The sequence below is a fragment of the Bos indicus genome, chromosome 5, assembly GCF_029378745.1.
Source record: "Bos indicus isolate NIAB-ARS_2022 breed Sahiwal x Tharparkar chromosome 5, NIAB-ARS_B.indTharparkar_mat_pri_1.0, whole genome shotgun sequence".
Taxonomy (NCBI): domain Eukaryota; kingdom Metazoa; phylum Chordata; class Mammalia; order Artiodactyla; family Bovidae; genus Bos; species Bos indicus.
In genome coordinates this window covers 6,638,850-6,651,545 of record NC_091764.1, presented here as the reverse complement: position 1 = coordinate 6,651,545, position 12,696 = coordinate 6,638,850, and positions in this window count along the sequence as shown.

The window sequence follows — 12,696 nt, the reverse complement described above, 5'->3', positions numbered from 1 at the left end:
AAAATACCTGTTAGTAGCTATAGTCACTTTGATGTACTAATAATTCTCAGAGAGTGTTTTTAAGTGAAATATAGAAGTCCATAGATGGTTCACATGGGATTCAAACCTAGGCATTTGGGCAAGGGGTGAGAGAATGCAAGTGATCAGATTTTTCTGTGAAGATCATTCTGTATTGTATGCTATCACACTTACATCTTAAAGATTTTAACTCAGAGCTTTGAATATGGTGCAGTAAGTTAGGTAGCAGCCAGATTTATACAATAAATCCTAATATCTCTGAATTAAAAAGTCAGTTGCTATTTGCCAACTAAATTTCCAATCTGCTACATCAAATTTTTGCATAAAAACTACACCCTCTAGAATTCTACATTTTTATAGCTCTCTTCCTCATAATAGTGTACTTTCAGTGCAGTATCAAGCTTACCCTATTTGCTTTAATTTTTTATATTTATGTTATTTTCTAAATGAGTAATTTTCTATAAAGCTTAAAAAAGGACTGTTGCAATGGTTATTTCCATCAGCTCAAATGTATATTATAAAACAATTATGATATTAAAAAATGTCACTGTCTTCTTTTCACCAAAACACCCACTTCCAATTTAGAATCTGGAACAGTCAAATTGCTCTAATATTGCTACCTTATACATCTTATTTGCAGTCATTATGTTTTCCCCATCATCATCTAATTTTTGAAACCATAAGCATCTATTGAATACATGGTTCAAAGTAAAAGCGATAATTTAAAACAGACTTGCTTAAAACAAATATTCCTGAAAAATTAAAAGTAAAAGCTCATTGATATTTTCTGCTACCAAAGGTCAGCACTACAAAACGGAAACCTGAACCATATATGAACACAGTTAACAAAAGAAATGAGACGTAAAACTCTTTATTGTATTAAATAAACTTTTTCTGATCCCTCGCTTGCCCCATTACTCTCTCTCATACCACTACCATCCCACCCACCACTTTAGCTCAGTTTCCTTTCGGATTGGCAGTATAATCTGACAGTGTATACCTGTATAGTCTACTGCATTGGTATCATATTAAAAATAAGAATAATACATTAAAAGACCATCCACACTCCAAGAATACTTTTGAAATTCTTCCTCTTTTTCCTAAAACTTTTATGGGGATTTTTATAATTGAACATTTAATCTATGCTATTTAATTAGAATGAATGCAAGCTAGAGTTCCAATTATCTTTCTTCTTTCCCGCCTTTCTCTCTTTCCAAACGTAAGCCAATTACTCCAACACCATGCATTAAATAATATACTCTTTTTCCCCATTGATTTGAATGGCACTTTTGCCTTATATTAAATCCTGGCGTTAATAATAGTTTATACTTTTACAGTGCTTACAACAAGCCAGTCATTGTTTTAAATACTTTACATATAATATCTTTACAATAACTCTATGCAGTATGAACTACTTTATCCCCCTTTATAGATGAGAAATTTGAAAGACAGAGGATTTAAGAATTTGCCCAAGGTCACATGCTATACTGCTCTCATCTGTTATATACACCTAATCCTGAACTCTGCTCTAGCCCATTATCAAACCTTCAGCAGGTATCATACTTTTTTTTCAATTTCTTTTTCTTTTTTGATTGACGAATGTTAGTTAAACTTTAATTCTCACTATTTTTATCATTATTTTTTTATTGGAGGATAATGGCTTTACAATATTGTCATGGCCTCTGCCCTACATCAACGTGAATCAATCATAATCATATGTACATCCTTTCCTGAGCCCCCTTTCCACCCGCCTTCCACCCCTCTGCATCACCACAGAGTGTTGGGCTGGGCTCCCTGTTACAAGCAGCTTCCGCTAGTTACCTTACACGTGATAGTGTGCATATGTCCATGGTACTTTCTCAACTTGTCCTACCCTCTCCTTCCTCCACTGCATCCACCAATCCATTCTCTATGTCTGCACCTCCATTTGTTCTCTGTAAACTGGCTCATCAATACTCTATTTCTAGATTCCATATATATGTGTTAATATATGATATTTGTTTTTCCTTTTCTGACTTACTTCACTCTGTATAACAGGCTCTAGGTTCATCCACCTCACAACGAACTCAAATCCTTTCCTTTTTATGGCTGAGTAATATTCCACTAGAGGCTGGTGTGCTGCAGTCCATGGGGTTGCAAAGAGTTAGACACAACTGAGTGACTGAACAACAATGTTCAAATGAGTATTATCATACTTTTAATTACTGTAACTTTACATATATTTTGGTGTCTCCTGGGGAACCTGCCCCTCATTGCTCTTTTAATGCTTTCTTGCTATTTTCAATCTTTAACGGAAATTTCACCATTAACTTGACAAGTTAAAAAATGTATTTTGAGTAGAATTGTATGAAATTTACAACTTTGGGGAAACTAATGTCTTTATAATACTGAGTCATCCCATCCAGGAACATGCCAAGGTTCTTCATTTATCTGGATCTTCTTTTACAGTGTGTTTGTTCTTCAATATAATGTTGTGGTTTTCTTCAAAAAAAGTTTCATACATTTCTGGCTAAATTTATATGTGGGCGTTATATGTTTCCTTGCTTTTTCCATTAATTTTCCATCACTCACAGGTTAAAAGATCAATCAGAAAGTTCTTGATTTTTTATATGTTCCCCATACCATACTAAACTCTCATGCTGCTGCTGCTAAGTCGCTTCAGTCATGTTCGACTCTGTGCAACCCCATGGATGGCAGCCCACCAGGCTCCACCATCCCTGGGATTCTCCAGGCAAGAACACGGAGTGGGTTGCCATTTCCTTCTCCAATGCATGAAAGTGAAAAGTGAAAGTGAAGTCGCTCAGTCATGTCCGACTCTTAGCGACCCCATGGACTGCAGCCTACCAGGCTCCTCCGTCCATGGACTTTCCAGGCAAGAGTACTGGAATGGGGTGCCATTGCCTTCTCCTAGTAACTTGTAAAAGATTTTCAGTTGACTTAATTGAATTTTGAGGCATTTAATTATATCTTCTGAAGTGAAAATTATGCTTGCTTAGTGCTTCTTTGTCTTCCCTTTTTATTGCTATGATTAAAACCTTTAGAACAATATTAAATAGCTGTTAAGGCAGAAGTATTCATTGTCTCCCAGTATCTACTCTCTTCTTCATCCACAGGAAACCCTAATTTTTAGAACAGCACAAGCCTCCTCAGAATAAAGGCTACAGTTTCCAGCATCCTTTACACCAAAGTGAAGCCATGTGACCACCAACTGGCCAATATCAGCAGAAGTATCTTGCGGCAACTTCCGTGAGTATTCTTAAGAAACAGCAGGTGCTACACTGGTCTCCGTTCTTCTTTACCCATTGTCCTTTTCTTCATCCTTCTGCCTTAAATACAGACATGATACCTGGAACTTGAGTTGTCATCTTAAAATATGAGAATGAAGATCACACCTGACGGGATTTTTTTGTTTTCATACTTGGTATCCTAAGGTACCAGGAGTGATAGAATGAATATGGGTACCTGAAGAGGACACTTTAACACCCTTAACTGTCTTTCTCCAGTTTTCTTAAACAGAAGGAGAGAAATAAAACCTAGGAGAGAACAAAAGGGCAGAGGAGTAGGTGGATGTGGAGTACTCTCCACAGATACAGAGAAGTGCATGTGGAACACCAGCTGAGAGCCGAAAGGAGTACCTGACCATTGGAAAAGTACATATAAAGCCACACAAAACTCGATAGGACAAAGGAGCTAGAGGAAAAAACAGGAGTGTTAGTAGGATTGGACCTGCCCTTGGTGGGTGAGGGAACTGAAGCAGGGGTCCGATCCCCACATCAGGGCAATTGTCTGAGTCAGAGGAGGAACATTTAAGGCTGAGAGTGAAACAGCTAATCTGTGGCAGCCTAAATGGAATGAGAAACGACAGTCCTTGCCGCAGCCATGCATACCCCAGACAGGGAAGCAGGTCCCCTAGAAGGCACAGCAGCTGGGAGCTGGAGTTTAGGGATTGTGGAGCAATCCCAGGGTGAGGGCTGCTGTTGACTGTGGAGAGACAGATCGAGGGGATGTGAGGGAGGAGACTGGTGGGGAATGCCTGTGGAGGAAAGCCAGGCAGCCATGGAAGCAAGGTGATACTGCTGAGTCACGTGTAGGGGGTGGCGCCATCGCCATAGCCTCTCTTACTCCACACACCAACATCAGCAGCTGAACAATAGAGAGACTGGCCCATCTAGTGCCTAACACACTGAACTACAGAGTAGAACTCCACCTAGGGTTTCCATTAAGTGACTGATTTGCCAAAATACAGAGTAGGACAACACTCAACGTGCTCTTTTAAGTGCCTGACAGGCCAATCTACAGAGTAGGACCCCAGCCAGGGGGGCCCCGTTATGTGCCTGAGTCGCCAAACAATGCAGAAGGACCCCAGGCCAGGGAGCCCTCTAAGTGCCTGAGTGGGCGGAGCTACTGAGAAAGACTGGCCAAAGAGGCCTTCTGGTCGCCAGCTACAAGAGGCTCTGGAAAGGACTCTGATAGGGCCATAACTCCTGCGGCGGAGGCAGTCCACGTCCCTGCACACCTGGTGCCGCCAGGGTCACCACACCTGAAGCAGCTGCACCAACTTCACACTCAACCCTCACTAGGGCAGAGCTGCCACAGGCAAAAAAAAAAAAAAAAGTCTTGCGTTTGTGTGTTGAGTTGAGTGTTGTCCTACTCTGTATTTTGGCAAATCAGTCACACAGGGTCACTTCGGTCGTGTCCAACTCTTTGTAATCTTGTGGACTGTGGCCTGCCAGGGGCTTCTCTGTCAGGGGGCTTCTTCAGGCAAGAATACTGGAGCGTATTGGCCAATACTGGTTGCCATACCCTTCTAGAGCACTGTATTTCCTGCTGCCCTAGCCGCCAACTCCCCTGAGTACCTCGTGCTGCCACAGCCCCTGTGACCCAAGCAGCTGCACCACCTCCACACCTGGCCCTCACAGGGGCAAATCCAAGCCCTCCCGGCCAGCCTCAGGAGCAAACCCCAGTGGACGACCCCCACATGCAGAGGGGGAAATAAGACCACAATCGAAACCCAGAGGCAGTGTGGCTAAGGAAGACCCAAAAACTTCCCACCAGCTGTACAAGCTACAGATTAAATCCACATGATCAACTAGGCAGACTCTGTGTCTATGGAATATATAAAGGACATTGAGAGCTCCCACAAAAGAAAACGCACTAGTTCTGATAGCTGTGGACATTGGAGGCAAGAACAAACAGGAATATGACCAGATTAGAATCTGAGCTTCCCTAACAGCAGGTCCAGAGACCAGCACAGTGTTGGAGAGCATCCTAGGGAGGCGAGGTGGACTGTGACTCCCAGTGACGGAAAGGTCTCTGACAGCAGTGACTCAAGAAAAACATTTATTATTCTTATGTTTTGACTTGTTCTGTAGATTCTTTTGGATTTTTTTTTCTTTTTCCTTTTTCTCTGCCCCCCCATCCCCCCCTCCCCACCGTTGGATTTGTTGATTTTATTGGCACTATGAAATCTAATTAAGCTTTTGAGTTGTTTGTGTTTTTTTCAGTCACATTTTTTGGTTTGTTTGTTTTTATAAACTGGCTCTAATTGGGCTTTTGCAGTTGTGTGGAGTTTTCCTTTTTTTTTTTTTTTTTTTCCTTGCTTCTTCATTTTTTTTTCTTTCTTCTTCCTTTTTTCCTTTCCTTTTTTTAATTTTAATTTTTAATTTTTTTAAGCCTATTATTATTTTTTCTACATTTATTCCTTTGTTTGCTTTTCCTACTGCTCTTTTCCCCTTGCAGTTAATCTTTAATGTATATAAAGTTTCTTTATTTACCTCTATTTAACTTTGCTTATCTTTCTTTTCTTTCCTCTCAATATATTTGTTAGTTTTGTTTTCATCGTTTTATTCCCCACTTGGCACCTTGCTTAGTTTTGTTTTCCAGTTTGTGCTTTAGTTAGTCTTATTCTTAACTGGTAGATCTAATTTTTGGTTTCCTTTGTTCTCTGGGTCAATCTATTGTATTTTATTTTTGTTGGACTGTTTTGATTTTGCTTACGGGTGTATAGGTATATGTGCATATTCTATTATTTTAATTATTATTTGCCTGATTTTGTAACTGTCATTGGTCTGGAGTTCATCTCTGGTTTCTCATTTTGGGGGATTTGTTTTAATCTCACTTAATGCCATAACATGGAGAAGGAAATTGCAACCCACTCCAGTACTCTTGCCTGGAGAATCCCATGGAGGGAGGAGTCTGGTAGGCTAAAGTCCTTGGGGTCGCAAAGTGTCGAACACAACTGAGCGACTTCACTTTCACTTTTCACTTTCATACATTGGAGAAGGAAATGGCAACCCACTCCTGTGTTCTTGCCTGGAGAATCCCAGGGACGGGGGAGCCTGGTGGGCTGCCGTCTATGGGGTCGCACAGAGTCGGACACAACTGAAGCGACTTAGCAGCAGCAGCAGCAGCAGCAATGCCATAACAAACCACTTGTGGAATCTCATTTCTGACCAGAGATCAAGCCCTGAGCCTTTGGAGTGGATGCACTCACTCCAAGACCCTAGACTAAGAGAACTAACCCTAGGGAGTATCAAATAGTGAGAACTCACACAAAGGAAACCACTTGGATACAAGACCCCGCATCACCCAACCACCAGTAGCACCCTGTGCAGGACGCCTCATCTAAACAACAAACAAAACAAAAATAGAAACCTAATCATCAGCAGACAGGATTATCACATCACTCAGCCTTGCCCATAAGAAAAAAACGAAAACAAAACAAAAAAACTCAGCACAAATCTCACCCTATACAAAGCTTACACAAACCACTGGACCAACCTTAGGAGGGCAGAAACCAAAAGGAAGAAAGAATTTAACCTTGAAGCCTGGGAAAAGGAGAACTCAAACACAATAAATTAAAAAGTAATAATGATAATGAAAAGGCAAAGAAATACTACACAAATGGAGGAACAAACTAGAAACACAGAAGTCCAAATAAAGAGGAAATAGGCAAAGTACCTGAAAAAGAATTCAGAATAATGATAGTAAAGATAATTAAAAATCTTGAAAATAGAATGGAGAAAATACAAAAATCAATTAATAAAGACCTAGAAGAATTAAAGAATAAACATACAGAGACAAACAACACAATTACTGAAATTAAAAATACTCTAGAAGTAATCAATGGCAGAATATCTGCAGCAGAAGAACAAATCGGTGAACTGGAAGATAAAATGGTGGAAATAACTTCTGAAGAGCAGGACAAAGTGAAAAGAATGAAAAGAACTGAGGACGGTCTCAGAGACCTTTGGGACAATATCAAATAAACCAACATTCAAATTATAAGGGTCCCAGAAGAAGAAGAGAAAAAGAAACCTGATGAGAAGATTTTTGAAGAGATTATAGTTGAGAACTTCCCCAACATGGAAAGGAAATAGTCAGTCAAGTCCAAGAGGCACAAAGAGTCCCATACAGGATAAACCCAAGGAGAAACAAGCCAAGACACATACTAATCAAACTAACAATGACTAAACACAAAGAAAAAATATTAAAAGCAGCAAGGGAAAACCAATGAGTAACATACAAGGGAAACCCCATATGTTTAATAGCTGATCTTTCAGCAGAAACTCTGAAGGCCAGAAGGGAATGGCAGGATATATTTCAAGTACTGAAAGGGAAAAATCTACAACCAGGATTATTGTATCTGGCAAGGATCTCATTAAAAATTCATGGAGAAATCAAAAACTTTTCAGACAACCAAGTTAAAAGAATTAAGTGCCACCAAACCTGCTTTACAACAAATGTTAAAGGGACTTATATAGTCAAGAAATACAAGAGAAGAAAAAGATCTACAAAATCAAACCCCAAACAATTAAGAAAATGGTAATAGGAACATGGTGGTGGTGGTTTAGACACTAAGTTGTGTCCGACTTTTGCAACCCCATGGACTGTAGCCTGCCAGGCTCCTCTGTCCATGGGATTCTCCAGGCAAGAATACTGGAGTGGGTTGCCATTTCCTTCTCCAGAGGATCTTCCCGACCCAGGAATTGAACTTCAGTCTCCTGCATTGCAGGCAGATTCTTTACTGACTTAGATATGAGGGAAGCCCTCAATAGGAACATACATATCAATAATTACTTTAAATGTAAATGGATTAAATGCTCCAACCAAAAGACACAGACTGGCTGAATAGATACAAAAACAAGACCTATAAATATGCTGTCTGCAAGAAATTCACTTCAGATCTAAACACACATACAGAACAAAAGTGAGATGATGTAAAAATATATTCCATGCAAATGGGAAGCAAAAGAAAGCTGGAGTAGCAGTCCTCATATCAGACAAAATATACCTTAAAATAAAGAATATTACAAGAGATAAGGAAGGACACTATATAATGATCAAGGGATCAATCCAAGAGAAAGACATAATAATTGTAAATATCTATGTAGCCAACATAGGAGCACCTCAATACATAAGAGAAACACTAACAGACATAAAATGAGAAACTGACAGTAACACAATAATAGTAGGAGACTTTAACACCCCACTTACACCAATGTACAGATTACAAAAACAGAAAATTAACAAGGAAATTCAGGTCTTAAATAATACATTAGATGAGATGGATCTCATTGATATCTTCAGGACATTCCATTCAAATGCAGAAGAATACACCTTCTTCTCAAGTGCACATTCTCCAAAGTAGACCACATCTTGGGTCACAAATCAAACATTAGTAAATTTAAGAAAATTGAAATCATATCAAGCATCTTTTCTGACCAGTATGAGACTAGATATCAATTACAAGGAAAAAACTGTAAAAAGCACAAACACATGGAGATTAAACAATATGTTTCTAAATAACCAACAGGTTACTGAAGAAACCAAAAGGGAAGTCAAAAAATTTCTAGAAAGAAATGACAATGAAAACATGACAATTCAAAACTTATGGGATGCAACAAAAGCATCCCAACAAAAGTTCTAAGAGGAAAGTTTATAGCAAAACAATCCTATGTCAAGAAACAAAAAACAACATCGAATAGACAACCTAACATTACACCTAAAACAACTGGAAAAAGAAGAACAAAAAAACCCCAAGATTAGCAGAAGGAAACAAATCATAAAGATCCAAACAGAAATAAATGGAAAAGAAATGAAAGAAACAATAGTAAAGATTAATAAAACTAAAACCTGGTTCTTTGAGAAGATAAACCAAATTGACAAACCTTTAGCCAGACTCAAGGAAAAAAGAGAGAAGAATCAAATCAACAAAATTAGAAATGAAAAAGGAGAGGTTACAACAGACAATGCAAATACAAAGGACTATAAGAGACTATTATGAAGAAATATATGGCAATAAAATATATAACCTAGAAAAAATTGACAGATTCTTAGAAAAGTTCAATCTTCCAAGACTAAACCAGGAAGAAATAGAAATTATGAACAACCCAATTACAAGCACTGAAATTGAAGCTGTGATCAAAAATCTCCCAAAAAACAAAAGCCCAGGACCAGATGGCTTCACAGGAAAATTCTATCAAACATTTGAGAAGAGTTAATGCTCATCACTCTAAAACTTTCAAAAACGTGCAGAGGAAGGAACACTTCCAAACTCATTCTACAAGGCCACCATCACCCTGATACCAAAACAAGACAAAGACAACACAAAAAAAGAAAACTACATGCCAATATCACTGATGAACATAGATGCAAAAATCTGCAACAAAATTTTAGCAAACAGAATTCAGCAACACATCAGAAAGCTCATACACCATGATCAAGTTGGGTTTATTCCAGGGATGCACTAATTCTTCAGTATACACAAATCAATCAATGTGATACACCATATTAACAAATTGAAAGATAAAAACAAAATGATCATCTCAATAGGTGCAGAAAAAGCCTTTGACAAACAACCCAATCAAAAAGTGGGAGAAAGACCTAAACAGAAATTTCTCCAAAGAAGACATATAGATGGCTAACAAGCACATGAAAAGATGTGCAACATCACTCATTATTAGAGAAATGCAAATCAAAACTTCAATGAGATATCACCTCACACCAGTCAGAATGGCCATCATCAAAAAGTCTACAAACAATAAATGCTGGAGAGGGTATGGAGAAACGGGAACCCTCTTGTACTGTTAGTGGAAATGTAAACTGATATAGTCACTATGGAAGACAGTATGGAGATTCCTTAAAAAACTAGGAATAAAACCACCATATGACCCAGCAATCCCACTCCTAGGCATATACCCTGAGGAAATCAAAATCGAAAAAGACACATATATCCCATTGTTTGTGGCAGTACTATTTACATTAGTTAGACCCATGGAAGCAGCCTAGATGTCCATCGATAGATGAATGGATAAAGAAGTGTTGGTACATATACACAATGGAATATTACTCAGCCAAAGAAAGGAACATATTTGAGTCAGTTCTGATGAGGTGGATGAACCTAGAATCTATTATACATGAAGTAAACCAAAAGAGAAAGATAAATCTAATCACGATGGTGTGATCACTGACCTAGAGCCAGTGATCACTGACCTAGAGCCAGACATCCTGGAATGTGAAGTCAAGTGGGCCTTAGGAAGCATCACTACGAACAAAGCTAGTGGAGGTGATGGAATTCCAGTTGAGCTATTCCAAATCCTGAAAGATGATGCTGTGAAAGTGCTACACTCAATATGCCAGCACATTTGGAAAACTGAGCAGTGGCCACAGGACTGGAAAAGGTCAGTTTTCATTCCAATCCCAAAGAAAGGCAATGCCAAAGAATGCTCAAACTACCACACAATTGCACTCATCTCACACGCTAGTAAAGCAATGCTCAAAATTCTCCAAGCCAGGCTTCAGCAATACGTGAACCGTGAACTTCCTGATGTTCAAGCTGGTTTTAGAAAAGACAGAGGAACCAGAGATCAAATTGCCAACATCCACTGGATCATGGAAAAAGCAAGAGAGTTCCAGAAAAACATCTATTTCTGCTTTCTTGACTATGCCAAAGCCTTTGACTGTGTGGATCACAATAAACTGTGGAAAATTCTGAAAGAGATGGGAATATCAGAACACCTGATCTGCCTCTTGAGAAATTTGTATGCAGGTCAGGAAGCAACAGTTAGAACTGGACATGGAACAACAGACTGGTTCCAAATAGGAAAAGGAGTACGTCAAGGCTGTATATTGTCACCCTGCTTATTTAACTTACATGCAGAGTACATCATGAGAAACGCTGGACTGGAAGAAGCACAAGCTGGAATCAAGATTGCTGGGAGAAATATCAATCACCTCAGATACGCAGATGACACCACCCTTATGGCAGAAAGTGAAGAGGAACTCTTGATGAAGGTGAAAGAAGAGAGTGAAAAAGTTGGCTTAAAACTCAACATTCAGAAAACGAAGATCATGGCATCCGGTCCCATTACTTTGTGGGAAATAGATGGGGAAACAGTGGAAACAGTGTCAGACTTTATTTTTGGGGCTCCAAAATCACTGCAGATGGTGACTGCAGCCATAAAATTAAAAGACGCTTACTCCTTGGAAGGAAAGTTATGTCCAACCTAGATAGCATATTCAAAAGCAGAGACATTACTTTACCAACAAAGGTCTGTCTAGTCAAGGCTATGGTTTTTCCTGTGGTCATGTATGGATGTGAGAGTCAGACTGTGAAGAAGGCTGAGCACCGAAGAATTGATGCTTTTGAACTGTGGTGTTGGAGAAGACTCTTGAGAGTCCCTTGGACTGCAAGGAGATCCAACCAGTCCATTCTGAAGGAGATCAGTCCTGGGTGTTCTTTGGAAGGAATGATGCTAAAGGTGAAACTGCAGTACTTTGGCCACCTCATGCGAAGAGTTGACTCATTAGAAAAGACTCTGATGCTAGGAGGGATTGGGGGCAAGAGGAGAAGGGGACAACAGAGGATGAGATGGCTGGATGGCATCACTGACTCGATGGACGTGAGTCTCAGCGAACTCTGGGAGTTGGTGATGGACAGGGAGGCCTGGTGTGCTGCAATTCATGGGGTTGTAAAGAGTCGGACACGACTGAGTGACTGAACTGAACTGAACTGAATGCATTTATACAGAATCTAGAAAAATGGTACTGAAGAATTTATTTTCAGGGCAGCAATAGAGAAACAGACATAGAGAATATACTTATGGCCATGGGGAGAGGGGAGGAGAGGGTGAGATGTATGGAGAGTGTAACATGGAAACTTACCATATGTAAAACAGATAGCCAACAGGAATTTGCTGTATGTCTCAGGAAACCCAAACAAGGGCTCTGTATCAACCTAGAGGGTTGGGATGGGAAGGGAGATGGGAGGGAGTGGCAGTGTACACCTATGGCTGATTCATATTGAGGCTTGACGAAAAACAAAATTCTGTAAAGCAATTATCCTTCAATTTAAAAATTAATTAATTAATAAAAAAAGAAAGAGGCACAAACTACTCAGTTTAAAATAAACTACAAGAATATATCATAAAATAGGGGGAATACAGCAAATGAGGAGTAAAACCTTTAAAAATTGTGAATCACTATTTTGTACACCTATAATTTATGTAGTATTATACATCAATGAAAAATAAATTACATGTTAAAAAAAAAACAAAAAAAAGTAATCTTAACAGACACAGTTGTTATAGTGACAGTCACCCTTTTCCCTGAACATAATGAAAAATACTACTTAGTATGATGTTTGCCATTGGCTTCTTATATACACTGTTTCTCAAT